The sequence below is a fragment of the Podarcis melisellensis genome, assembly GCF_964234715.1.
Source record: "Podarcis melisellensis genome assembly, chromosome: 7".
In the NCBI taxonomy this organism is placed as follows: domain Eukaryota; kingdom Metazoa; phylum Chordata; class Lepidosauria; order Squamata; family Lacertidae; genus Podarcis; species Podarcis melisellensis.
In genome coordinates this window covers 77760873-77788265 of record NC_138539.1, presented here as the reverse complement: position 1 = coordinate 77788265, position 27393 = coordinate 77760873, and the positions used below count along the sequence as shown (strand labels likewise).

Sequence of the window (27393 nt, the reverse complement as noted above, 5' to 3'; positions counted from 1 at the left end):
AATCCCTGGTGGCGATCACACAGGGTCCCTGGACGTTTCACCGTCTATTGATCCCTGTGCCACCACTTTATTTCTCACTGCCACCACCCAGGCCCTACCTGGTACAATACTGAGTCCAGTCAGGGTTAAATTGGAACATAAACTTCTGTTTATTTATTGCAGTTTAACAAGCGTGTGGTTTCATAAACAGTATTGGTCAATTACATTCATGGAGTGCCTATCCAGACTATAACTTCCGCTACCTGCTCTCACTCACTAAACCATCTCCCAGATATTTACTTGTCTTCCTAGCTCCTAGCTGTTCCTGACTCAGCTTATTTCGCTACACTGACTCAACCTCCCCACAGAGTTTATCCCAAATTCACTCCCACTCCAACCAACCACCCAACTCCCAAAGAACACCTCCATGAACTGCTTTCTTTGCCCCTCCCAGAGCTGGTTTTATAGTCACTCTGACTCCACCCCCTGGGTCCTGATTGGGTAACCTGTTTAACTATTTAACCTCCAGCACTCTCATATGTTAATGTCACACCCCTTATTCTTGATCTTATTTTATTCTTTGGTAGATCTACAAATTTAGAAACCTACCTACAAATAAATTTTAGAAAGGGGCAAGATTAGACACAGATGCACAAACCATTTTTTAAAAAAAATCAAGACTCCTTGAGCTCTTCTCCTTCTTTCTTCCCACCCAGGGTGGCCCTGCCCTCTGCCTGCACCTCAGAGCTGCCGCATCATGTGGGGCTGGGCATCTGGCCACAGCCTCTCTCCAGCAGCAGCTACAAGCTGCCCAAGGGAGTAGGCCAGTGGCAGTGGGCATGGAGAGGCAATGGAGAAGCAACGGGATGCCTCAGCTCAGGACATGCAGTGGCTCCTCATCCTCCCTGAGTTTGGCAAAGCTGGCAGGGGAAATAGGGACATTCCAAGATCAAATCAGAAGCCAGGATGGCCTTGGTCCTGTATACCTGAAGGAGCGTCTCCACCCCCATCGTTCAGCCCGGACACTGAAGTCCAGCTCTGAGGGCCTTCTGGCAGTTTCCTCACTGTGAGAAGTGAGGTTACAGGGAACCAGGCAGAGGGCCTTCTAGGTGGTGGCGCCTGCCCTGTGGAACGCCCTCCCAGCAGATATCAAGGCAATCCTTTTAAAAGACAACTGAAGGCGGCCTTGTTTAGGGAAGTTTTTAATGTCTGACGCTGTATTGTTTTTAATATTTTGTTGGAAGCTGCCCAGAGCGGCTGGGGAAACCCAGCCAGATGGGTGGGGTGTAAATAATAAATTATTATTATTATTATTATTATTATTATTATTATTATTATTATTATTCATTCTAGGACTGTCCTGGGAAAATAGAGGGTATTTAATTGGAGGGTTTGTGTTATGTGCAGAAACCCAAGGCAGTTTCAGTGAAAGCAAGGGGCTAACACTGAATAACTTTTCATCACATATCTAGAAAGCAGCCTGGCCAGTCGTCATGCTTCCTGGATATCTGCAGATACTTGTTTTACATTCTGAGCAAGAAAACTACTTCCCGGCGACACTGTGCTCAGTTTGTTTTATAGACGGGCATTACCAGCTGAACAAATTCAAATTCCAAACTCGACGGCTACAAACTTTGACAATGTCTCTATCCTGAAATCACTGCTGCTGAAATGTGCACATTCATGCTTAATTGGTTTCATCATTGCTTTTCTTTTTCTGTTGGATCTTAGCAGAGGAGGCCGAAGCCAACCGCAGTCTGCTTTGCTGAAGATCAGATACGAGCCACTTCTCCAGTGGATGGGGAATTGCAGATGGGTTTTTCACAAACATCTCAGGAAAAGGAAAGCAAACATGTCACATTATATTTATGAAACTCTGATATCCCAAAGTGAAAGCTGCCGTTTCTTGCTATTGTCACACAGCAAGCGCTGCCTCTTATGAGGCCTGTTTGAGATTTCAAAGATGCTTTGTATCATTAATAAGCTATGCATCGTTCCCAGATGGAAAAGCTACTGCTTTGATGGCCAGACTCACAGGTGAATACATTGTCAATAACCAAATATGCTGAGGAACTCAAACTCTTCCAAGGAGTCAGCCATAGTTTACATAGTGAGAGCTGAGTGCAGTGCGAGGACCAAAGGTTGCCAAACTACCCCAGAAGGAGCACAATGTATCTCCCACCAGACGTACTACCCTTCTCCTAATACCCCAGACACTCTCAGCTCTCACCTGTGGCTCCTAGAAGCTTTCAGCGTGTGACGGCAGCAACACCTTGGGAATGGCTTCAACTGGCCGGCTAAACCAGGTGAGGGTAGCTGATGGGTCTCAGTGAGTTAGGGCCTTCTCCTGCAAGAGAAGACAGGCTCTGGAAAATTGATCGGATGAGACCAATACTGTGGTACCTGGGCTTAAGAACTTAATTCGTTCCAGACGTCCATTCTTAACCTGAAACTTCTCTTTACCTGAGAACCACTTTAGCTAATGGGGCCTCCCACTGCTGCTGTGCCACCGCTGCACAATTTCTGTTCTCATCCTGAAGCAAAGTTCTTAACCCAAGGTACTATTTCTGGGTTAGCGGAGTCTGTAACCTGAAGGGTCTGTAACCTGAGGTACCACTGTAGTGGGTCTAATGGACAAGAACGTGGTTTCTGCACATGCTGTAGAGGGGGCAGATGGGGCTCATCCACCTGGGAAGGCAACCCATCTAGGAGAAGGATCCTAAACGTCCACTGCCTTGTAAGATACCTTTGGGAGAAGAAAAGGTTAAGGAGTAAACCCTCAAGAAATCTGGAGTGGAGTCCCAAAGATGGCTGGATGGCACCTTGCATGGCTCCTTCTGGCAAGTCTTGCAGCCAAGCACATGCCAGATGTATTGCTCTGCTTTCCTTTGGACCACATCAGTGAGGCTGAGAGGGGGGTCTTTCTGCAGGGCAGCCCAGGACCTCCATACACAATGTCCAGGCTTGGACCCTGGGGAGGTCATGGGTGCTGCTAACACAGCAGTTTAACTTCACCCCCGGAGGTGCAATCCATTGTCTGAGACAGTGCTGGATTTACATATAAGCTAAACAAGCTATAGTTTAGGGCCACAATCTCTTGGGGACCCCCCAAAATTTAAAGGAAACCCCCCCGGATGTAGATTTCCAAAATATAAGATAATAAATAAATAAAATAAAACCTACATACAGCAACAGTGTTTTGTGTTGTGTAGGCTCCTATGATGAGAGTAACGGGCCCCACTTGCTAACCTGCTCCCTAAAATATCACTGGTTTGCTCATTTCTGTATATAGGGTGCCTACATTCTGCATGTGCAAATGGCTTTAGATACCTATTAGATCCATAAATTACCATATAGCATATATTCAACACCAAAACCAGCGACAATTTGTTGTTGACAAAGGACAGCTGGACATATAAAGGACCCCATTACCTTCAGTAGCTTAGGGCCTCATCAAACCTAAATCCGACCCTGATTGTCTCTCAAGGTTGACGGATGCCTACAAGTTTACATAGTCTACTCTACAAGAGAGTATGGGTGGTATCCAACTGATGTATCTCAACAGTGCAAGGATTTCCACTTGTGACACATGACTTTCCTCCCTCCTTCACCAATGCACATCCCATACCCTCCCCAAATCTGCTCCAGAGGATTGGAGGAATGCCTAAATCTGTTCTAGGGGATGCATGATGGGGAAGAAGTGGGGAGAAGTCCCATTGTGGATGCAGAAATCCTTGCATTGATGGAAGGCATTACAGTGGTACCTCGGGTTAAGTACTTAATTCGTTCTGGAGGTCTGTTCTGAACCTGAAACTGTTCTTAACCTGAGACACCACTTTAGCTAATGGGACCTCCCACTGCCGCTGTGCCCCAACGCACGATTTCTGTTCTCATCCTGAAGCAAAGTTCTTAACCTGAGGTACTATTTCTGGGTTAGCGGAGTCTGTAACCTGAAGTGTCTGTAAACTGAGGTACCACTGTACTTAGTAGTACTTTGCACTGTTTTAGATACTAGAGCAAGGCCTCATGGTGGAAGAAGACATACATTGCATACCAAAGGCTCAACATTTAGTCCCTGATCCTTCCAGTTAAATAAACCTTAGGTAGCAGGGTGATATAGATCAGTTTATATGATACAATTATTCAGTGCATTTGTTTATTTTGTGGTATATATTGGAGAGAAGGACAAATACTTGCTGAAGGCTTAGTCCTGCATGAGAACAGATCACTGAAGAAAGAGTCAGTTACAAAGGAGGTTGACACATTCATAGACACTCAATTCTTGCAATATGGCACTTTGCATAGCAATGCCTTCACCTTCATTTCAAGGAAGCTCATGCAGGAAAACTTCCCCGTGAATCCTTTGTCATAATATCCATTGCAAAATACGTAATAATTCACTGGTCAACAACAAATTTGTTGTCTGCGTTTTTTCAGTTGATTTAGGACGAATCTGATGCACTGAATCCAAAAATCACATTGGTTTTGTTCAATCAGGTCAAATTTTTGAGCTATGGCCACATGTCGTTTTTTTACGTTTTTTTTCACATGTACGCTTGTGTGGAGCATTTTAGAAAAAGTTAGTGGTGATAAAATGCCGTGTCGAATAATTGTTTTGATTGGGAATGATTATTTTAATGACAAGAAGTATTCAGGTCCGATAGCTCTGGGTGATTATGTCGAAAAGGAATCAGTTTGAAGTCATAAAACCTCGAAATCTTCCATAAATTGGTGCGGCAAAGCATAAAGTTGCTTACCATGCTTATTTTGGTATTAAACGTGGTGACCAGGATAAAGCTTGGGCGCCACACATGGTGTGCAAGGCATGCACCGAGGCTCTACGTGGGTGGACCAATGGCAATGTGCTGGTAGTTGAAGCGCTAAAGGTTTGGTTCCCCACCCCCCGCAAAAAAGTTCAAACTTCTCTTTTCTTCCTGCATCCAGATAAAGACTAATTACTTCAGCTCCACTGAATTAAGGTGAGACAGCTGAATTATTGAATCACATTGTTATTGACTTAGCAGGTCAAAGAATTAAAAAAAAAAACTTTGCACCTTATTCTGTTTATGCGTTAGCTAACCTTGCTAGCTTTCTCATTTTTCAAATGTGGAATGAACATTGCCAAGTGCAATTAATTTGAAACAGAGCTGGAAACATCCTCCAACACTCATCCACTTGTATCGTCTGGGGTATTTCAAAGACATTGCTGTTATTCAGTTGAGAAATGGGTTGGTTAGATGGATTTTTAAAACAGCAAGCTGCTATTAAGTAGGCAACGTGTGAAACTTGCAAGAGCCTTTTTTGAATGTCTTCTACTTAGGTTTCGTGAAACGAATGTTTAGATAATTAACTTGATGCTGATAATCAACTTACTGTTTTCTGGAGAGGGAAAAAAACACCCCAAACCCAACTCTATTTTGTAAACTGGGCAAAAATTAAAGAATGTGAAACACAATTAATTTTTTGGCCACTTATTGGTTATGTGCTCACAGGGTGCTTTAGAAAGTTTATGAAGATCATCTTTATGGAACAAAGAAATCCTTCACTCAGTTAAATGTCTGATCTGAAGTAGTTTGCCACCAAATGGAGGAGAGGACTTTCTCTCCTGCTTATCCTAATTTGACTGACGATTTGGATCTTAGTTTTGCTAATACATTTGGATAGGAACAATGTGTTGAGATTCCTGCATTGCAGAGGTTTTGATCTTCGGGTTCCCTTCCAATCAACAATTCTGATTCTATGAAAGAGTCAGCTACTCACCAGGGCACTCTGGGCAACCCAGGGAGAGCAGGTAGACGCCTGATATCTGAACTGTGAAAAGGGTCTACATTTTTTAAAAATTTAATTATAACCTTACAGTTTTGACTTATTAGATCAGTGGTTGCAGAGAGTTTGGCAAGTCGCCCTTTTGGAAAAGCTGACACAGAATATGTGGGCAAAAGAAAAAAGACTCTTTTGAAACCAAATGGCTTATATTATGTTCGCTAATAGTATAGAATGTGGATGTTCTTTACTATCCTCATATGATCTACTGTGGTCTTGCAAACCTGGAACACCTCTAAAAGCCCAGGAACATCAGCTTCTCTGCAGACATGTGGCATCTAGAAAAAGGAATGAACACTATCAAACTTTACTTTTGTAGTCTATACCCCATACCTGCATCTCCAGCTGTTTTATGCAATAGACCAGGCACCCCGACCTTTGGCCCTCCAGATATTTTGGACTACAATTCCCATCATCCCTGGCCACTGGTCCTTTAGTGAGGGATCATGGGAGTTGTAGGCCAAAACATCTGGAGGGCCAAAGGTTGGGGGTGCCTGCAATAGACAATTTTATCTAACCATTTCCTTTAGGTCTCCTTTCCAAACGAGAGAATGGGTGGCTGGGGTTATTAGGACGGGCTTCAGATTTTTGATTTTGAAGTTATCATATTGGGGTTTGTGTACTAAAACACAGTATAGAATAATAAAACAAAACAAAAAAGAACTAGGAAAATGGCATAGCTCAATGGTAGAAGAATTCATTTTCCACCAGACAGTCCCAGAGTCAGTTGTTGGCCTCTCCAGTTGAGCTTTGGTAGCAGGTGGTGTGAAAGACCTCTGCCTAGGAACCTGGCAGTCAGAAAAGGCAATGCTAAGTCAAATAGACAAAGAGTTACCAGAGAGTAACTTGGTATAAAGCAGCTTACTGTAAACTTATGAACACAATCTGTCTTCTAGTGTTGAGAACCTGGCAGATTTGAGATAAGGTCAGATTTAATACCAAACCATGGTTTAGTGAAATGTGAATGAGCCCGGTGCTGCTGCTTCCCTCAGATTTCCTTTTGCACATCCAGTTGAGCAACAGACCATAGCTCTCCATTACATCTGAACCGGGAAACAAAGGTTTGCACAAATCCCAAAGCTCAATTGCAAACCCAGTTGAAACTGGCTTGAGCAAACCATGGTTTGTGTGGTTTGGATGAAACAGTAAACTATGGTTTTCTGCAACACTGGAAGAGACAGGGGAAATGAAAGGACATGAGCATAGGTCTGATCTCTCATTAAAAGGACAGTCTGAGTCCTCTGTAAGGCAAGCCCACAATGAAGAGAGTGATCCCTGTTTATATTTTTGAAATATCCAGTGGTTGGTGGGACAGAGCAGAATATATAGTGGATCATCTTTTTAAAAAGTAGCAAATATGCATTTTGCTATGGTGGCTGTTCCTGGCTTTAGCTGAGTTTCTTTCTTTCATTATCAATACACATGCCCACTGCCACACTCTGAACCAAGATCAAATGCTAGTTTAATAACATTCATTGCAATCAGCTCTGGTGTGTTTCTCTCTCTTTTAATAGCAAGTGGCAATTTTATTTATAAAGACTTGGAGCACAGGAAATTAAAACTAACAAAAGATAGCAAAAAAAGGGGGAGCTTGTTACTTTGGCAGGATGGCCTACTTTAATACAGAGGTTTCCTTTATTTGTGAATAATTCAGATGTAGAGTCATTCTGCTAGAATAGCTTCCAGTAAATTGCTACCATTCCTCTCTTTTTCTTATATGTATTGGGCCTCATACTTCAGTACATTGCTTTGACTTTGTAGCACTGCAGAATAACTACAGAATGATGCCAAATCTTGCAGGATTTTTGGGCTATTAATCAATGTTAACTAGCAAGAGAGCTATAATAGTCCCTTTTACATCAGAAGTCAGAAGTGGAGGCAGGAGGGCTGTAAAACAAATGCCTTCCTTATATGGGGAAATGTTGGGGGGGAAAGGTGGTGTATAATAATAATAATAATAATAATAATAATAATAATAATAATGGCTAACAACACACTCCAGCCAGGCTCAGGAAGCATGGAGGAAGCTCTCTCTGAGTTTCTTGTTATGTATTTTAACTTCTTTTTTTGTGTGACTCCCATGAAGCTGGTCTGTGAGGCACTGGCTACTTCTTGAACCAGTCAGAGAGTTTCCTACCGCTGGTCTTTGGACAGCCACTCTCACATACCCTCCAACATTTCTCCGATGAAAATAGGGACGCGCTGTGGGTTAAATCACAGAGCCTAGGGCTTGCCGATCAGAAGGTGGGCGGTTCAAATCCCCGTGACTTGGTGAGCTCCCATTGCTCGGTCCCTGCTCCTGCCAACCTAGCAGTTCAAAAGTACATCAAAGTGCAAGTAGATAAATAGGTACCCCTCTGGTGGGAAGGTAAATGGCATTTCCATGTGCTGCTCTGGTTCACTAGACTCCAGTTCACTAGAAATGGCTTAGTCATGCTGGCCACATGACCCGGAAGCTGTACGCTGGCTCCCTCGGCCAATAAAGCGAGATGAGCGCCGCAACCCCAGCGTCGTCGGCCACTGGACCTAATGGTCAGGGGGCCCTTTACCTTTACCTAGGGATGCCAGGGATGCAAACTGGGGCCCTCTGGATGCAAGACATGTGCCCTGCCATAGAGCTATGTGCCTTTCTCAAAGGAAAATCCCACCCTATCATCGCACCAACACCAGAAAGCAGCTGCACTGTGATTCCTTTTCCTTCTTTGCAAGTGCCACTTAAAAGGGCACAGCAGTTGGCTCATTTTCTTTCCTCTCAACTCAGTTACAAGTGCACTGTGCATCATTAGCAAGGAAAAGGCAGCGGTGCCGTTTGCGATGCATTTCATTTTTCATTTAAACCAGAATGCAGATTAGTGCTCAGTGAGAAATTTTCTCCTTTACATTTAGCAGGTAACTTGTATGCTTAGAGCTTGTAAGTGACCCCCAATTCTCCTTTCCCTTGATGTGGAAGCAGTTCCAGGTTATCCTAAGCCTCTTGTTAGCCAATTAAATCCACTTGTTTTATTTATTAAAGTGTTTAAAAAGAAGGGCTGAAGCAAAGATAAGGCAACTGGGTCAAAATGTCTTCTTTTAATTGCACCAAACTTGCCCCAGAGGGATAGTGGTAGCTTTATGCTGGAGCTGGTATTTGCAGAGGTTATTTGGAGAACACCAGGGGTTATATTTTATTTCTTTCAAAATTAGTTCACTGGGGAAATCTCATTACATCAGGAAATGGCAGCTGCATTCCCAGCAGGTTTGTTTTGCATGGTGTTGTTGCAGTCAGTGGAAGTAAACCAGGCTTTTGCCAGGTGAACATCTGGCTTCTGGTTTTCCTTGCAGATCCCTGGAGGATGGTTGTGAATGCAGGTTTTTTCCTTGAATTCCACAGCTAAAGCTGAAAGCACACATTGCTTTTGCCTGACACTCATTTTGGGGTTGGGCTTGAGACAATGATTTAGTAAGAGTGACCCTGGTCTTGTTGTTCCATTGTCATACACACACGACTAAAACAATGTGTAAGACATATCATGAATTTTTAGCAAGAGATGAAAGCAAAGTTGCACTTCACTGAAATGGGGGCACATTTACAGCATTCAAATGAAGAACATGATCACCATCTCTGATACTGAATGGTAGAGTTTATATGAAGCCTGCAAGGAAGGAACTCTCCTCTCTTCTGGGGCCTCAGACTCTATGTATTGCTTAAGAAGCCTAGTTCAAAAATGTATGTTTATGGTTAGTGTCAGGCAGAAGGTAAGACTGTGGCCCCCGATGCTCAGTTTCTTGTGAACCATGTAATGCTGTTTAGTGCTGTGTTTTTGCAAAGAGACACAGGTGGAATCTACACACATATAAAAAACGTGCACATGCTTTTTTAAAAAAAAAACGTTTTGAAAAATATATTGAATTTGCCATTGCTCACCATCGCCATCTAGCATCACATTTGTATAATGCACTTTAAAGGTAAAGGTAAAGGTACCCCTGCCCGTACGGGCCAGTCTTGACAGACTCTGGGTTTGTGCGCCCATCTCACTTAAGAGGCCAGGGGCCAGCGCTGTCCAGAGACACTTCCGGGTCACATGGCCAGTGTGACATCGCTGCTCTGGCGAGCCAGAGCTGCACACGGAAACGCCGTTTACCTTCCCGCTGGTAAGCGGTCCCTATTTATCTACTTGCACCCGGGGGTGCTTTCAAACTGCTAGGTTGGCAGGCGCTGGGACCGAGCAGCGGGAGCGCACCCCGCAGCAGGGATTCGAACCGCCGACCTTTCGATCAGCAAGTCCTAGGCGCTGAGGCTTTAACCCACAGCGCCACCTGTGTCCCATATAATGCACTTTACAACACACTTAAAACATTTCCTTTGCAGCTGTATGGCTGAGTTTACAGTCCTCTGTCTTGTACCTGTGCATGGTAATTCCCAACCATTCGTCGCAAAAAGGCAAGTAACCCACATTTTCTTAAGTGGGAGGAAGTTTCAAGAGTCTGTTTTCTTTTGCAGGTGTTATTTTAATTTTTATTTTTTAATTTAGTTCCATTTATGAACCACTTTCTATGAAGCACCCCAACGTGACTAACAATATCAATGTCAAAAATAAAAACATACAAAACCGTTTTGTCTATAAAAACAATTTCATGTAAAACATAAAGGAAAATACTGGATATTTGCAGTGCTTTTGTAATATCTCTCTATAAATGCACAAACAGAGTATGTTGGAAGTAATCAGACTCCAAAAGGAGGTAACATAACTTGTAATCCTGTTTCAGATTCCCATGAGACAACAGCACCCCTGCTACAGACCTCCTAGACTCATTTCAGTACAACTAAAGTTACAGCTCTACCCATTTTCAAAATTATAAATCAAAACTGTTTTCAACCGCTCCCACCGCCAGGTGAAGGGTGCAATGCAGAGAAAGGTTGGAGACAGATTGAAAGCCATTAAGGAACAGTAAAGGTAAAAAAGGTCAAGGACCCCTGGATGGTCAAGTCCAGTCAAAGGCCACTATGGGGTTGCACCACTCATCTCGCTCTCAGGATGAGGGAGCCAGTGTGTGTCCATAGACAGCTTTCCGAGTCATGTGGCCAGCACAACTAAACCGCTTCTGGTGCAACGGAGCACTGTGATGGAAACGCCGTTTACCTTCCCGCTGCAGTGGTGCCTATTTATCTGCTTGTGCTCGTGTGCTTTCAAACTGCTTAGGTTGGCAGAAGCTGGGACAGAGCAATGGGAGCTCACCCCATCGCAGGGATTCAAACCGCCAACCTTCCAATCAGCATGCCCAAGAGGCTCAGTGGTTTAGACCACAGCGCCACCCACAACCCTTGTTAACCCATTTTGTTAAGTCCGCTTGTTAACTCCTTGTCATCCGTCACATGACAGGCAAGTCAAAACCATAGTGATATGTCCATTTACAATACTGAACAGTCTTCTAAACATTATATTTCACCCCCTGTGTGTCTATTTGCATTTATTTGCCTGTGCACAGTCTGCTTCCTTGCTCCATTGTCCTTATTTGAAGGATCCGTTCCTATGCCTTAGTGAGGAACTCCATCAGTCCCCCTGTGCACATAAAGACACAGTCTGAATGGATGGGTCAGGAAAGTTGACAATAATAAGCATATATTTAAATTAACAATATACCGTAAATGTGTGATAAGGGATGCAAAGCACATCAAGTGAGAGAACAGCTGCCCACCTTAAGATAACAGCTTTGGGAGAGAGGAAAAACCCAGGTACTGGATGACAGACCACTCAGGATACTGTATATAGTTGTGGCTGCAGTCCTATACCTACTTACTTGGCTGAAAGCAAAATGGGACTTGCACCTGAGTAGACATTAGAGAATTGCACTGTTCTCGTCACAAAATCTTTAAAAAGCACTACAAACCTCCAAGACCCAAGCCTAGGCCAACTAGTAATAATATGATGCTCCTGTTTATTTATTCAAGTAGAGAAAAGCTTCTTCAGCTACATTCTTTAATCGTAATTGTTTCCTCTGCCCTTATATGCAATAGAAAAGTGATCTGCATCAGCAAAGGGCTATTTGAACAATATGCGATCTGCTATGACCAGTCCACACATTAATTAATAGGGATAGAAATCTGCCTTTTCATTAATTTATGCTGCTCTTTAGCAAAATCAGAAGCAGCTACTAATGTGCAGTGCAGATGGAGCCTAATGGAAAAAGAGGGAACTCAGATCTAATCCCTGGGGCAGGGGCTGCGTATAAACTACACAGCTTTACCTCTCAAATAACTTCTAATAGCAATCAGGATTAAAACTTAATTACAATCCTATGAAGCTGCATGAACTGGAATAATATCAGATTGTAGAAGTGTGTAGGTACATTTATTTATGTAAATTCATGCACATATCCACTCTGGGGGCCAGGCTGGGACTGTCCTCCTGGGAAACCACATTTGGGTCATGGCAGCAGTACAAATAAGCAATTTGTGAGTAATAAAGTAAAATAAAATAAAGGGGGGAAAGCCATTATTTTTCCTTCTAGGTTGTATGAAAGCCTGACATGGGAAGTAGTCGTTTTATATGAAGGCTTCCGATAATGGAATCACACCAGAAAAAACCAGGAAAGAAGTGTGGTCCAACAATGAGGTATAGAGATTACAGAAGAATGTTATCCAGGAGGACAACCCAGGTTTAAAGGCTTACTATTCAGTAGCCACAGCAGTGAGAAAGTGACAGAATTCTGCATTTAGAGGGGAGGGATAATAATGATGATGATGATGATGATAATAATAATAATAATAATAATAATAATAATAATAATAATAATAATAATTTATTAATTATACCCTGCCCATCTGGCTGGGTTTCCCCAGCCACTCTGGGCGGCTTCCAAAAAAAATATTAAAATACTGCAATACATCAAACATTAAAAGCTTCCCTAAAGAGGGCTGCCTTCAGATGTCTTCAAAAAGTCTGGTAAGTGTTGTTCTCTTTGACATCTGGTGGGAGGGCGTTCCACAGGGAGGGCGCCACTACCGAGAAGGCCCTCTGCCTGGTTCCCTGTAACTTGGCTTCTCGCAGTGAGGGAACCGCCAGAAGGCCCTCGGTGCTGGACCTCAGTGTCCGGGTAGAACAATGGGGGTGGAGACGCTTCTTCAGATATACTGGATCGAGGCCGTTTAGGGCTTTAAAGGTCAACACTTTGAATTGTGCTCGGAAACGTTCTGGGAGCCAGTGTAGGTCTTTCAAGACCGGTGTTATATGGTCTCGGCAGCCGCTCCCAGTCACCAGTCTGGCTGCCGCATTCTGGATTAGTTGTAGTTTTCGGGTCACCTTCAAAGGTATTGATTGCAGATTGAATGCAGATATGTTAAATGGTGGTTAAGAAAGCCCAACAGAGACTCCATCTCCTCAGAGTATTGCAAAAGAACGATGTCAATCAACATTTGATGATCTCCTTCTACTGGTCCACAATAGAAAGTGTCCTTTCATCACGATGTGGTACACTGGTTTGACTTCAACTGATAGGAAGCGCCTACAGAGGGTGGTGAATACAGCACAAGATATTATGGGCTGTCCTGTGAATCCGCTGGATGAAATAGTGGAAGAACGTTGCCTCAGGAGAGTGAGGAAAATTCTCAGGGATGATTCACATCCTGGCCAGCACTTTCTTGATCTCCTGCCTTCAGGCAGAAGATACAGAGCCATGATTAGTTGCACCCACAAGGTAAAGAACAGCTTCTATCCATGGGCTGTTAGGCTGCTGAATGAAAAGATAACAACAGGGCAACTGACTTTTGGGTTTGGTGGGTGTGCGTTGGTAACGAGGGGAATTAAGACTAAGAGAACTGAATGGGGGGGGTGCTCGTGTAATCTCACTGTATACAAGTTGTACAAGTGACAATAAAGTATTTCAGTTTCAATTCCTGCTGCTAATAGCCCACGTGAAAAAGATTGCGGGATTGGAATCAGTCATAAACTGTCACGAACGGAGAGGAGGAAGAGGATCCCAGTGTGGGGTGTAGCAAGGACTGAGACACACCGGGGCAAGATGGAGATGGGGAAGGAGAAGTTGGTGTAGGAAGTACTCACAGGATTATGGAGCATGGGGGTCAGTGTGCAGAAACCAGAGCAGCAGGATTGTGATGGCCTGGGATTTGGACTTGGATGCTGAACCTGAGGCATCCCAGCCTACACAGGATTCCTCGTCCCCAGAACCAGCTGAGCCGGGGCTGGGGCATGCGTCTGAACGGTCCTCACCTGTGCTGGATCCTCAGGTGCAGGCACCAGCTGAGTCTGCTCTGGCTCCTGAGGTGATGGAGGACCCATTGCCTGCAGATGCTCCACTCCCAGCCCCGTCAGGGGAAGCTGAGGTTGCCTCTGGGTCTGGTAACCCTCCAGCCTCTCCTGACCTGCAGAGGCTCAGGGCAGAGAGGCAGAGGGAACTAAGTTCCCTCAGGAGGAGTGCTTGCCTCGAGGCCAGGAGAGGCAAGTCACCTGTGGACTGGGGCCGCCCTATGCCTCGGGGCAGATAAAAGCCAGCCAGCCCCAGTCCCAGGTTGCATTGTTGGTTGCTAGTTCCTGCCTGAACCCTGTCCTGCTTTCCTGTCAGAGCTCCTGACCCACCCTGGCTCCTTGCTTGCAAGCCTGTTCCTGACTTCACCCGACTCCCTGCCCTGCACCCAGCTTCAGCTACTACGGACTGCTTCCATGTTGCACCTTTGACCACGGACCAGACTTGGACCTTGTCTCTCAGGTAACCCACAGGACCAGCAGAAGGATCCATAACCAGAGCCAGAGGGGCTCCATGAACATGGCAGGCTCTAAGGTGTAGGGAGCATCATCATCACATGCATCTGGGATTTCAGAAGCATGACTTCCAAGTAGATGGGATACTTCATGTTAGAAATCAAACGCTGGGAATGATAGCCCTCACTACAGCTTCTTCTCTCTAATCTCTACCCATGTGCAAGGCTAGTTGGGACCAGTCGGTCCATTTCCTTTCACTTTTAATAACAACAGAGCCTCCCTTATCCTTGTACTTCATATCCTTCTGCTTCATTTCAGTGCATAGCATTTGTCACCATTTCTTTTTGGATTAGTGCAAAAAGTAATAAAACTGCCAACTGGCTGTTTTCCGCACAGACTTCCTGAGGATAGCAAGAAGCCTGGTTTGTTTATTGCTTGTGGTGCCAAAGTTTGCTATGTAGCTGGGCCCCAAAATATATATTGTATTGCTGATTAAATGCTTGGAAAGTTGTTTGGGACATTGTCTCCCCAAATCCCATTGAAATGAATGGTGCCTGTTTCAATCACAATGAATATAACTGGCTCATTCAAGAAGTTTGTATAAAAAGTGCCACTGTTGCCCAACCATGTAGGGGGAAGACACACACACACACACACACACACACACACACCCCAAATGCTCATTTTTATAAGCATTGTTTGGTTGGAGAACAGCATCACAAAATTCAGATATGTGCGAATTTGAATGGGTGACTGTTTTGGTTCTCATGTTGATTTGGAAAGTGCAGATTTTATAGATCTGGCTTTAAATCAGGGGTCAGCAAACTTTTTCAGCAGGCCCACTGTCCCTCAGACCTTGTGGGGGGCCGGACTATATTTTGAAAAAATACTAATGAACGAATTCCTATGCCCCACAAATAACCCAGAGATGCATTTTAAATAAAAGGACACATTTTACTCATGCAAAAACATGCTGATTCCCGGACTATCTGCGGGCCGGATTTAGAAGGCAATTGGACCGGATCTGGCCCCCGGGCCTTAATTTGCTTACCCATGCTTTAAATGCAAACTGAATCAAATTTCTCCCATTCCCTTACTTGGAAGTGAACAGATAACCAGTTTAGATCTCTGAAAGTGGCAAGATACATATCCCATGAGTTATCCCAGTCAAAATCCCGGCTGCTGAATTTTGAACTAACTGCCGTTTTCAAAATGTCTTCAAGGGCAGCCCCAAATACCGTACGTTATGGTCTAAGTGAGATGTCAACAGAGTGTGGAATTCAGACATTCCATCTACTACACAGAGAAGTGATTGAGGCTGTCAAAGTTGATCAGTCATCTGTCAGTAATACAATAACCCCGCAAGGCTCTCTGCCTCAGAGGCATGCCATGCCAACGTGTGCTCCTTGTCTCTAATACGTATTCATTCCTGTCGTCGTTCAGCCAGGCACGTGTGAAATTACACTGAATTTTTTTAAAAAGTCTCTTACAATGAAGGAGGCTTACAGAATTTCCTAGGGATTAGTCCTTCTCAGAGAATACTATATGAATAAGTTCTTTTGCTCTCATCCACCCAAAGATAAACTTTAAATAATTGACTTTTTTTTTATAAAAAAAAATATAGCCCAATGGTTTAATGTTTCTAAGTTTTGGACTTCCGGAGGCGGCGCGAACGGCAATGGCTGCCAGCTCCTGAACGGGAGAGGGTAGCTCCGTCGAAACGGGTCGCCCGCTACGGCGAAGCGGGGACCCATCCAGAAAAACCACAGGCAGCAGAAGCCTGTGGTCCTGAGACCCGGCGGGCGCCAAAAGCAGCCCCTAAAACGACGAAGGGACCCCGTAAGGGGCTCCGGACCGCGGAGGGGGTAGCGGCGCTGTGGGTCGTTGCGCGATCAACGGAGCGAAGCCGCGTCGCTGTTGCCGGTGAGCGCTGACCTTTCTTCTTGAAACTGCTAACTTTGGAAAGTAACAACCCGTGAGTAATTTGGACAATATACTTTTAAAGCCTCTAAAAATTGTGAATTTGGCTGAAAGCGGAGCGACGAAAAACAGGAAGTCCGTCTTCCGCTGACACTGAACTTGAAAGTAAAGAGCAGGAGGAGTGGAGACAAAGAGTAACGTTTTGCATTGACTGATCTGGCACCTATTTAAACTGTTGTTTCTGGCTGATTTAAAGACTTTAAGTGGCTGATTTTTGGACCTTCATTGAGACAAGGATACCTGTCTTCTGTTGATCTATTGGATTACAAATAAAAGTAAGAAACCCAGGTACTGGAGCTGCCTGAGTAACTGAGCAGTCAGTCTGCAGGCTTTGGATACTTTGAATCTGAACTTTGGAACATACTGAGTTTGAATTTGTTACTTTGAAACACTTGTTGTCTAAGCACTTTTGGAAACAATGTTTGGCTTTAAGTTTTAACTCTGCTAAAATTTATCTTTGTGAAGATCTTTGGAGATCAATTCAGACTTACTAATTTTAATTGGATTGGACTTCCTCCCCAAAGACATTCTAAGCTCCACCTAGAGGATTTTTGGATTTACAGCAGTGACTTTGTTTTACTTTCTCTTTCCCGGCCTCCTGTTTGAGTGTTACCATCTGGGCTCTTACTTTCTCATGGGAACAATTCAGTTTGACCTTGGTTTTTAGATAACTTTGGAATGAGTGGAACAAGAAAAAGGGGAAGAACCAGACAAACAACGTTAACTTTACCGACAGTCTCACAGCGTAGATCATCTGTGCCTGTTTTGCCTACTACTTTGCCTCCTGAGGCAGAAGCGGCTTCCCTGCTACAATCAGGGGAGGGAGAAACTGAGGAATTACAACTGGAAGATATGGCCTCAGGAGCAAGTGGCACTGTTTTGGAGAAAATTTTTGAAAAATTGGAGGCTCTGGACAGAAAGGTTGACCAGCAATCAGCTAAAATTGACTTAAACACAGAAAGTTTAAATAGACTAACTGGACAAGTTGCACAGAATGTTCAATCTATTGGAGAATTGAAGGAGGCTGTAGGTGAAAATCGGAAACTGGCGGAAGACACTAGCCAAAGATTGGGACAGCTTGAAAAAGAAGTAAGACCACTCAGCAAACAAGTAGGAGAACACCAGATCTACTTTTCCATGACAGAACTTCGGAACAGGGAGGCCAATTTAAGGATACGCTCAATTCCAGAAGTGGAAGAAGGTAACTTAACTGAGTTCCTCACCAAAGAATTTTCCAAGTTTTGGAACTTAGAAGAAAAAGACTTTAAAATACTATCTGCTTTTAGGCACTTATAAAGAAGGAGAAGCCCAGAGACTGTTTGATAATATTGAGATCAAAGGAGGAAAGGGACAAGATTCTAGGCCTGCACTACGGAAAGTCACTGGATATTTTGGACAAAAGAATTGAAATTTATAAGGATATTCCTAAACAGCTGTTGGATCTTCGAGCAGACTACTCGGAATTAGTAAAATTGCTAAGGAGCAACTCAATCATCTTCAGGTGGGAGTTTCCCCAAGGTTTATCGTTTACTTTCAGAGGGAGGAAGACCAAAATTAGAACGCCGGAGGATAGAGACAAGTTTTTGGTGGCACACGGAGAAGATCTTCATAAGGGACTTGGATTACCCCCAGGGACTGAACCTCCGGGGGTTCCTGCACCCCCGGACCCCCGAAAATCTGAGAACAAGGTACCCCCACAGCAAGAATAACCAGATATATTCAGGATGTCTCTGCAACTTTTGAGCTGGAACATAAATGGCTGTAACATTCCAGGAAAAAGGAGAAAAATCTTTCACATTTTAAAAAAGGAACATTTGGACATTATTTGCTTACAGGAAACACATGTGACCAGGCTCCACAGAAAAGTGTTAATAAATAAAAGACTTGGTAAGGAATTTATATCTTCGGATACAGTTAAAAAGAGAGGTGTGGTAATTTATGCAAAAGAGAGCCTTTCACCTAAATTTCTGTTTAAAGATGAGCATGGAAGAATTTTGGCGATAGAAATACAACATCAAGGGGAAAAAATACTGATATTAGGAATTTATGCTCCAAATGAAGGAAAATCGGAATTTTACAAGAAGTTGCATGAGACTATGCTGGACTATCTGGACTACAACAACATCATTATGATGGGAGATATGAATGGAGTTGTATCAACCAACATGGATAAGTCACAGAGCCAAAAAATTTCTAAAGATGGGAGACTACCAAAGACCTTCTTTGAAATGACAGACAATATGGACTGGATTGACATTTGGAGAGTGAGAAACCCCTTGGGAAGGGAAGGAACATTTTTCTCTGAAGCCCAACTGACTTGGACAAGAATCGACCAGATATGGATAACTAGAGGTCTGGCACCTAAGATCAGAAAGGTGGAAATCTGCCCAAAGACATGCTCCGACCATAACGCACTGAGAATGGACATGACATTGATTCCAACCGGTTCCTTCAGATGGAAGATGAATGATGGCCTGTTTAGAGATCAGGAGATTACTAAGAAGGCCCAAAAAGCTCTAAAGGATTATTTTGAGATCAATATGAACACCACAGTGGAAAAAAGAACTATCTGGGACGCAAGTAAGGCCGTGATGAGGGGGTTCCTGATACAACAGAACACGGTAAAGAAAAGGAAACAAAACGAAAGGAAAGATAAAATTTTGGAAAAAATCAAGGAGTTGGAGAAGAAGTTAAGACTTAATCCGAAGTCTCAGCCGATTCTGAGAGAAATCAAACTTTACCAAGCACAATACTGCAAACTGATAAATCAGGAAATAGAATGGAAAATCAAACTAATGAAACAAAAAACTTTTGAGTCGGCTAATAAATGTGGAAAACTGCTAGCTTGGCAGTTGAAGAGGAGACAAAAGTTAAATACAGTGACAAATTTAGAGATTGAAGGAAGATGTATCCAGAACCCCGGAGAGATTAGAAAGTGTTTCCAGAGATATTTCAAAAAATTATACACTCAAGGGCCACAAGATGAAGCAGCGATTAAACAATTTTTAAAGACAAATGGACTGGCAAAGTTGTCAGAAGAAAATAGATCAATTCTGAATGGCAAAATAACACGACAAGAGATTGAGCAGGCCATCCAAAACATGAAACAGGGCAAATCACCAGGACCAGACGGGCTGACCTCCAAGTACTATAAGACATTGAAAGACTATTTGATACAACCACTGATGGAGGTCAGCAATGAAATTTTAGAGGGGAAGAAGGCGCCAGAATCGTGGAAAGAAGCTTTCATCACATTGATACCAAAATCGGAAACTGAAAAGACACAGCTTAAGAACTACCGTCCCATCTCCCTTTTAAATGTGGATTACAAAATATTTGCAGACGTTTTGGCAAGTAGATTCAAGAGGGTTTTAAACAAAGTAATCCATAAAGACCAGGCAGGCTTTCTCCCAGGTAGACATATGTCTGCTAATACAAGGAACATTATAGATATATTGGAGCTTTTACAAACAGACATAAATACTAAAGCTGTTTTAATTTTTATAGATGCGGAGAAGGCCTTTGACAATATATCCTGGAAGTTTATGAAAGGGAATTTAAAAGAAATGGGAGTGGGCCGGGGGTTTGAGAATGGGATTGATGCAATATATTCAGAACAAAAGGCTAAACTGATAGTTAACAATGTGGTTACAGAAGAGTTTAAAATTGAAAAAGGAACACGACAAGGCTGTCCGATTTCCCCGTTATTATTTATTTCGGTCCTGGAGGTGCTCTTGAACACGATTAGAGGGGACAGGTTGGTGGAAGGGATACAGGTCGGAGCGAAACAATACAAACTTAAAGCGTTTGCAGATGACTTAGTTCTGACATTACAGGAGCCAGAATCTAGTACGAAAAGAGTACTACAACTAATCCAAGATTTTGGTCGGGTGGCGGGATTTAAACTAAATAAGCAAAAAACCAAGGTGTTGGGAAAAAACTTGACAGATATTGAGTCGGAACGGTTTCAGAGAGAGACAGAGTTAACTGTGGTTAAGAAAGTTAAATACCTAGGGGTAAACATAACAGCAAAGAATTTGAGTCTGTTTAAAGATAATTATGAAAAATGTTGGTCTGAAATTAAGAGAGACTTGGATAGCTGGTCAAAATTGAAACTTTCATTGTTAGGTCGAATAGCTGCTATTAAGATGAATGTATTGCCAAAAATGTTGTTTTTGTTTCAGACATTGCAGATTGTAGATAAAACGGAGTGCTTCCGGAAGTGGCAGAAAGATATCTCCAAATTTGTCTGGCAGGGCAAAAAGCCCAGAATTAAGTTTAAGATATTAACGGACGCAAAAGAAAGAGGGGGCTTTGCCCTGCCAGACTTAAAGTTGTACTATGAAGCCGCAGCTTTCTGCTGGCTAAAAGACTGGCTACTTCTGGAGGACACGGATGTGCTGGATTTGGAAGGTTTTAACAATGCATTTGGATGGCATGCATATTTATGGTACGACAAGGTTAAGATTAACAAGGTCTTTAAGAACCATATTGTCAGAAAAGCAATATTTAATGTCTGGACAAGATACAAAGACTTATTAGAAAACAAAACACCGAGGTGGCTGTCACCTTTGGAGGCTAAGGCCCGAAAAAGACCCAATATGGAGGCCAATTGGCCAAAATATTGGGAAATACTAGAAAGGGATGGAGACAATTGGAAACTGCAGAGTTTAGAGAAAATGAAAGATAAGGTGCGAGACTGGTTACACTATGCTCAGATTAAGGAAGTGTTTAAGATTGATAAAAAGTTAGGATTCCAGGTGGAGAAATCGAAACTGGAAACAGAACTGTTAGAACCTAAGACCAAGGTACTTTCAAAAATGTATAACTTGCTGCTGAAATGGAACACACAAGACGAATTGGTTAAATCGGCTATGATAAAGTGGGCCCAGGATATTGGGCACAACATTATGTTTGAGGACTGGGAAAGGTTATGGACCACCGGGCTGAACTTCACAGCATGTAATGCTCTGAAGGAAAATGTAATGAAAATGATATATAGATGGTACATGACCCCAGTGAAATTGGCTAAAATATACCATTCGTCTGATAACAAATGTTGGAAATGTAAGGAAAATGAAGGAACATTCTTTCACCTCTGGTGGACCTGCCCTAAAGTGAAGGCCTTTTGGGAAATGATATACAATGAGTTAAAAAAGGTATTTAAGTATACCTTCACCAAGAAACCAGAGGCCTTCCTTCTGGGCATGGTCGGCCAGAACGTGTTAAAGAAGGACAGAACATTTTTTATGTATGCTACAACGGCGGCAAGGATACTTATTGCTAAGAGCTGGAAAACCCAAGATCTACCCACACTGGAAGAATGGCAGATGCAGCTGATGGACTATATGCAACTAGCTGAGATGACTGGCAGAATCCGCGACCTGGGAGAGGAGAGGGTTGAAGAAGACTGGAAGAAATTTAAGATCTATTTACAAAAGTACTGTAATTTGGTTGAATCCTAACAAGGAAGCCAGAGCAGAAATAACTGTCTACCATTAAATTATAATTTTTTATTTGAGTTTAACCTAAATACTGCACTTAAGAGCATAAACAAGATGATAATCTGCTTGGAAAAATTCGTTTTTAATGATGAAAGTGGAAGCGGGAGACGTGAGGGAGTCCACAATAGAATGAAAGGATGTTATGAAACCTATTCTGTTTGTTAAATATGTATCTGTAAAAAATCTTAATAAAAATTTTTATAAAAAAAAAAATAATGTTTCTAAGTTTTGCATTTAAGGGCAAATTTGCAATCCCAGGCAAAGATTTACGACACTGAATAGAGCCTAATTTCAGTGGCCTTTCTAAAACTTGAAGTTGTAGGAGTGTTATGGAAATGTTAATTAAACAATAAAAATTAGAACGTATGAAAACGCTACACCTTCCATATTACCTTAAAAAAACAACAACTTGACTCTTGACTCTTTGGGATTTAGCCAAACGTGTAAAATATTGAAAAATATATGTTATAGTCCTTTGGTACCTCATTACTGAAGATTTTCTCTTTCCGTTTCCATTACTGTCTAGTTATTTTATTCTCAAATCGTGTTATTTTGAATTACTGTGATTTCAGGGGGTATCATTTTAAAATTTACATGATAACGTATGCATTTTACTCAGCCAGTCATTAAATTTGTATCCCACATTTCTTTCAAGGAGCCTAACGCAGCATATGTATGCAGTGTGATTCCCTTTCCCCTCAGTTTATCCTCACAATATCCCCGTGAGGTAGGTCAGACTGAGTGTGGCTGGGCCAAGGTCAAGCAGTGAGCTTCACGGCCAAGTGGGAATTTGAACTCCAGTCTCCCTGCCAACAAAGGTCCGTATAGTTAAAGCTATGGTTTTCCCAGTAGTGATGTATGGAAGTGAGAGCTGGACCATAAAGAAGGCTGATCGCCGAAGAATGGATGCTTTTGAATTATGGTGCTGGAGGAGACTCTTGAGAGTCCCATGGACTGCAAGAAGATCAAACCTATCCATTCTGAAGGAAATCAGCCCTGAGTGCTCACTGGAAGGACAGATCCTGAAGCTCAGGCTCCAATACTTTGGCCACCTCATGAGAAGACTCCCTGGAAAAGACCCTGATGTTGGTAAAGATGGAGGGCACAAGGAGAAGGGGATGACAGAGGACGAGATGGTTAGACATTGTTCTCAAAGCTACCAGCATGAGTTTGACCAAACTGCGGGAGGCAGTGGAAGACAGGAGTGCCTGGTGTGCTCTGGTCCATGGGGTCACGAAGGGTCGGACACGAATAAACGACTAAACAACTAAACAACAACAACTCCCTAGTCTTCATTTACCACCACACTAAGAGTTTACACCTTTATATTGGTTCTTTGCTGCAGGAGTAATTTTGACTAAATTTGGTTACATAGGGTTCAAATAACTAATTTCGAAGTTGAGACAATCTCTTGACAGAGGGGCATATACAGTTTTGCATGTAGAGATTATCAGGTATTTCCAGTTAGAAGGGTCTCAAGCAGCATAACTGGATTAAAGAAATGCTGCTGGTCTCGCTTCTTACAAGAAAGCTGCACATTTTTGCATTCTCCTAACACATATCTTCATTCTTTCACAGAAGCATTACAGCACTTACTTCTCTGAGCTGAAAGAAACTGCTAGAGCTTTTAATTTGTATTGCTTTATGACTGGAGAGTTTTAACTGGATTATTTTCTTTGCTGCTGAGTGGTTTTTAATTTTGTTGCTATTTTTATCTTGCTGCTCTTACTAATTGTGCCTTGTTTAGTAGTAGTATTTTTTAAAAATCTGTAAATTGCTTTAAAAATACCTTTTGAAATGGTGGGATGTGGAAACTTGGGGCACCATTCTTCAATCATGTCTGGCGGGTTTAAGAAGGGGGTTACTGGGGGGTGTGAGCACTCACTGAAAGGACAGATCCTGAAGCTGAGACTCCAATACTTTGGCCACCTCATGAGAAGAGAAGACTCCCTGGAAAAGAACCTGATGTTGGGAAAGATGGAGGGCACAAGGAGGAGGGGACGACAGAGGATGAGATGGTTGGACAGTGTTCTCGAAGCTACCAGCATGAGTTTGACCAAACTGTGGGAGGCAGTGGAAGACAGGAGTGCCTGGTGTGCTCTGGTCCATGGGGTCACGAAGAGTCGGACACGACTAAATGACTAAACAACAACAACAACAACAACAACAACTGGGGTGTGTGGGTGCTATGCCCTGTAGCATATGGGTTAAGCTTTGTTCCCTCTTCTGCCCAACATCCTGCATGAAACTACTGGGAAAGGTTAGCCAGAGATCTAGAATGAAATGTCACCAACATTCTAATGAAACACATCTCTATCTCTCATTTCCATCTATTTCATGTGTGGCATTGATGTCCTGAATAGGCATATGGCATTTGTAATGGGCTGGGTGAGGGCCAATGAAATAAAGTTCCTATTCCCTCTGAAGGATATGGCCCTAGCTTGGGTGTCTCGTCAGATCCAGCTTCATAGATGGGTGTCCATGGGCATCTCTCAGCCCTAACCTGGCTCACATGGTTGTGAAGATAAGATGGAGTGGGAGGAACCTTGTATGTTGCCTTGAGCTCCATGGAGGAAATATGGAATAAATAAATGCAATAAAGAGGTGAACTCCATGTGCATAAGAGAAATGAGGGTGTTGGCTTTTCACATAAACTACAAATGTAACAAGTATGTTTCTGAGCACAATTCAAAGTGTTGGTGCTGACCTTTAAAGCCCAAAATGGCCTCGGCCCAGCACACCTGAAGGAGTGTCTCCACCCCCATCGTTCTACCCCGACACTGAGGTCCGGCACCGAGGGCCTTCTGGCGGTTCCCTCACTGCGAGAAGCAAGGTTACTGAGTTTGACCCAGGCAGAGGGCCTTCATGTTAGTGGCACCTGCCCTGTGGGACGCCCTCCCTTCAGGTGTCAAGGAAATAAACAACTATATGACATTTAGAAGACATCTGAAGGCAGCCCTGTTTAGGGAGGTTTTTAATGTTTGATGTTTTATCGTGTTCTTAATATTCTTTTGGGAGCCTCCCAGATTGGCTGGGGAAACTCAGCCAGATGGGTGGGGAATAAATAATAAATTATTATAATAATTTATTATTATTATTATTAGTTAGGCAGACGTCAGTCCAGATTGACCCACTTCTCATAACTGGAGATGTGGTTCTCGTAACAGGAGATGTTTAGAACTTGTGGTCAGGATGTGGTCTTTTTCCCTGACTTAGTGAATAACTGCATAGGAATGTAGCCCAAATAAGGAAAATAATAAATAAGGATAAAGGGGAGCTGAACTAAGGTTAGTGGGAGATGTAAACAGAGGCAAGGCTGTTAGTAGGGAAATTAGGCGGTCGTGATAGGTTGTAAACCTTGTAGTACCCAGCCAATAGGGAGACAAGGGAGGGAACCTGCGCCTCGAGTACAGTGGTACCTCAGGTTACATACGCTTCAGGTTACAGACTCCGCTAACTCAGAAATAGTGCTTCAGGTTAAAAACTTTGTTTCAGGATGAGAACAGAAATTGGGTTCCGGCGGCGCGGCGGCAGCTGGAGGCCCCATTAGCTAAAGTGGTGCTTCAGGTTAAGAACAGTTTCAGGTTAAGTACGGACCTCCGGAACGAATTAAGTACTTAACCTGAGGTACCACTGTATAAGCTCGTGCTTTGCCAAAGCTTGGGTGTGGCGATCACACAGGGTCCCCGGACATTTAACGGTCTATTGATCCCTGTGCCACCACTGTGCTCACTTCCCTGTTGCCACCAATCAGTTACTCTCTGGTAAAACATTGAGTCCAGTCAGTTAAAAGTGAACCAAAAAAACCAAGTTTATTTTACAAACATTAACAAGTTTATGGTTTCTCAGATAATATTCCTGTCAGTATCTTAACTTTAGTTTCTTTGCCGGCCTATACCTTCCTAATACCTTCTGACTGATTATCTCAACTGTTTGACTGACTCCTCTTAACAAATTCTCTCACTCTCTCACACCAGACTAGCCCAACTCACAGACTTATCTTTTCTGTCTCTTCTAACTTCAGACTGTCTTCTCAACAACTCTAACTCTAACTCCCTAAAAAACCTCTGTGCTTAAACCTTCTACAGAGTTAACTCTGTCCCCCGGGTTCCCATGGGTTAGTCATTTTACAATTAGTTAACCCTTTCCCTATGAACCCAGTATGATGTCACACACATAGGAGGGCAAACGTCACAATGGGTTTTGCCTACTTTGGACACCTGCTCTTGCAAGAATGTATTGTACCAAATAAACACTTTGCTGCTTCATCAATTTTGTTCAGATTGTATGTTAAGGAGCAGGATTAAGGGTTTTAGGACCCACTATTTTTTTATAATTTTTATTAATTTTTCTTTTTTATATTCATTTAAGAAACCTTAAAACATCAATGACTTCCCTTCTTCTCTTTACATGCTTCATTTTATATAGCATAAATCACTGCATATTTTATATAAACTAAACTATTCAGTATTCCATTACTGCATCCATCAAAACGTATTGACACTTTTGTTTATCTCAATGCAGCCAATGTTTTTAAGTGTACACAACCCCCCCCCCATGTATTCAATAAACATTTTCCAACCTTCTTTAAATGAATGTTCTTCTTGTTCTCTTATTCTCTACGTTAGATCCACAAGCTGCACATATTCCATCAGTTTAAGTTGCCATTCTTCTTTGGTTGGGTTTTCCATTTTGGGGCTAACAAAACACGGGCTGCCATAGTGGCATACATAAATAACCTTTTTTGACACCTGAGAATTTCCATCTGAATTATCCCGAACGAAAAGGACTCTGTTTTTTGTTTTGTTTTTTGGAAAGGTGCTTTTAAACATTTTCTTCATTGAAAAATATGCTTAAAAGGACCCACTTCTTACAGTGGACAAAGCTGATCTTCTTGAACATTACCCCCCTCTTCTTTTGGTCCCCCTCTCATATTCTACGGCTCCTGTGCCCATCAGCTGCTACCTGGGCTCCATAATCTCTGTCTCTTTGGGTAGTAAGTATCCAAAACCATGTGATAGCTGGGGTTTCTTACCTCTCTGTTCATCTTATCTTCGGACCCTGCTTCTCTGCTCACACACGGCTGGCCATTTCAGTCAGAGGTACACTGACAGCCGCTGTGCCCACATACTGCAGCTACCCACCTCAAGAAGAGATGGTGCCCATCTGCTCCTGCCCCCCCCTCAGTAAAAGAGAAAGAGGCACCGTGCCAGTAGTACTTCTACTGTCTAGGACAGTGTGAGAGAGACTGGCCACTGTGATGCTCCCCTGCCTGTAGGAAAAAGGCTAGCCATTGTGACCTCATTCTGATGCTCCCCTCCCCGTATGAGGCTAGCCATTGTGACCTCATTCTGATGCTCCCCTCCCCGTATGAGGCTAGCCATTGTGACCTCATTCTGATGCTCCCCTGC

The 27393-nt window shown here is 43.0% G+C and overlaps 1 long non-coding RNA gene across 1 annotated transcript; it reads right to left on the bottom strand.

The window, feature by feature from the left end:
• Positions 1–1541: 1541 nt before the first annotated feature.
• Positions 1542–27256, bottom strand: LOC309374320. The gene is made up of 2 exons (XR_014170522.1): positions 27018–27256; positions 1542–1810 (listed from the first exon to the last, which is right to left on the bottom strand). It is a non-coding gene; the product is annotated as an uncharacterized lncRNA (long non-coding RNA).
• Between the last annotated feature and the right edge of the window lie 137 nt (positions 27257–27393).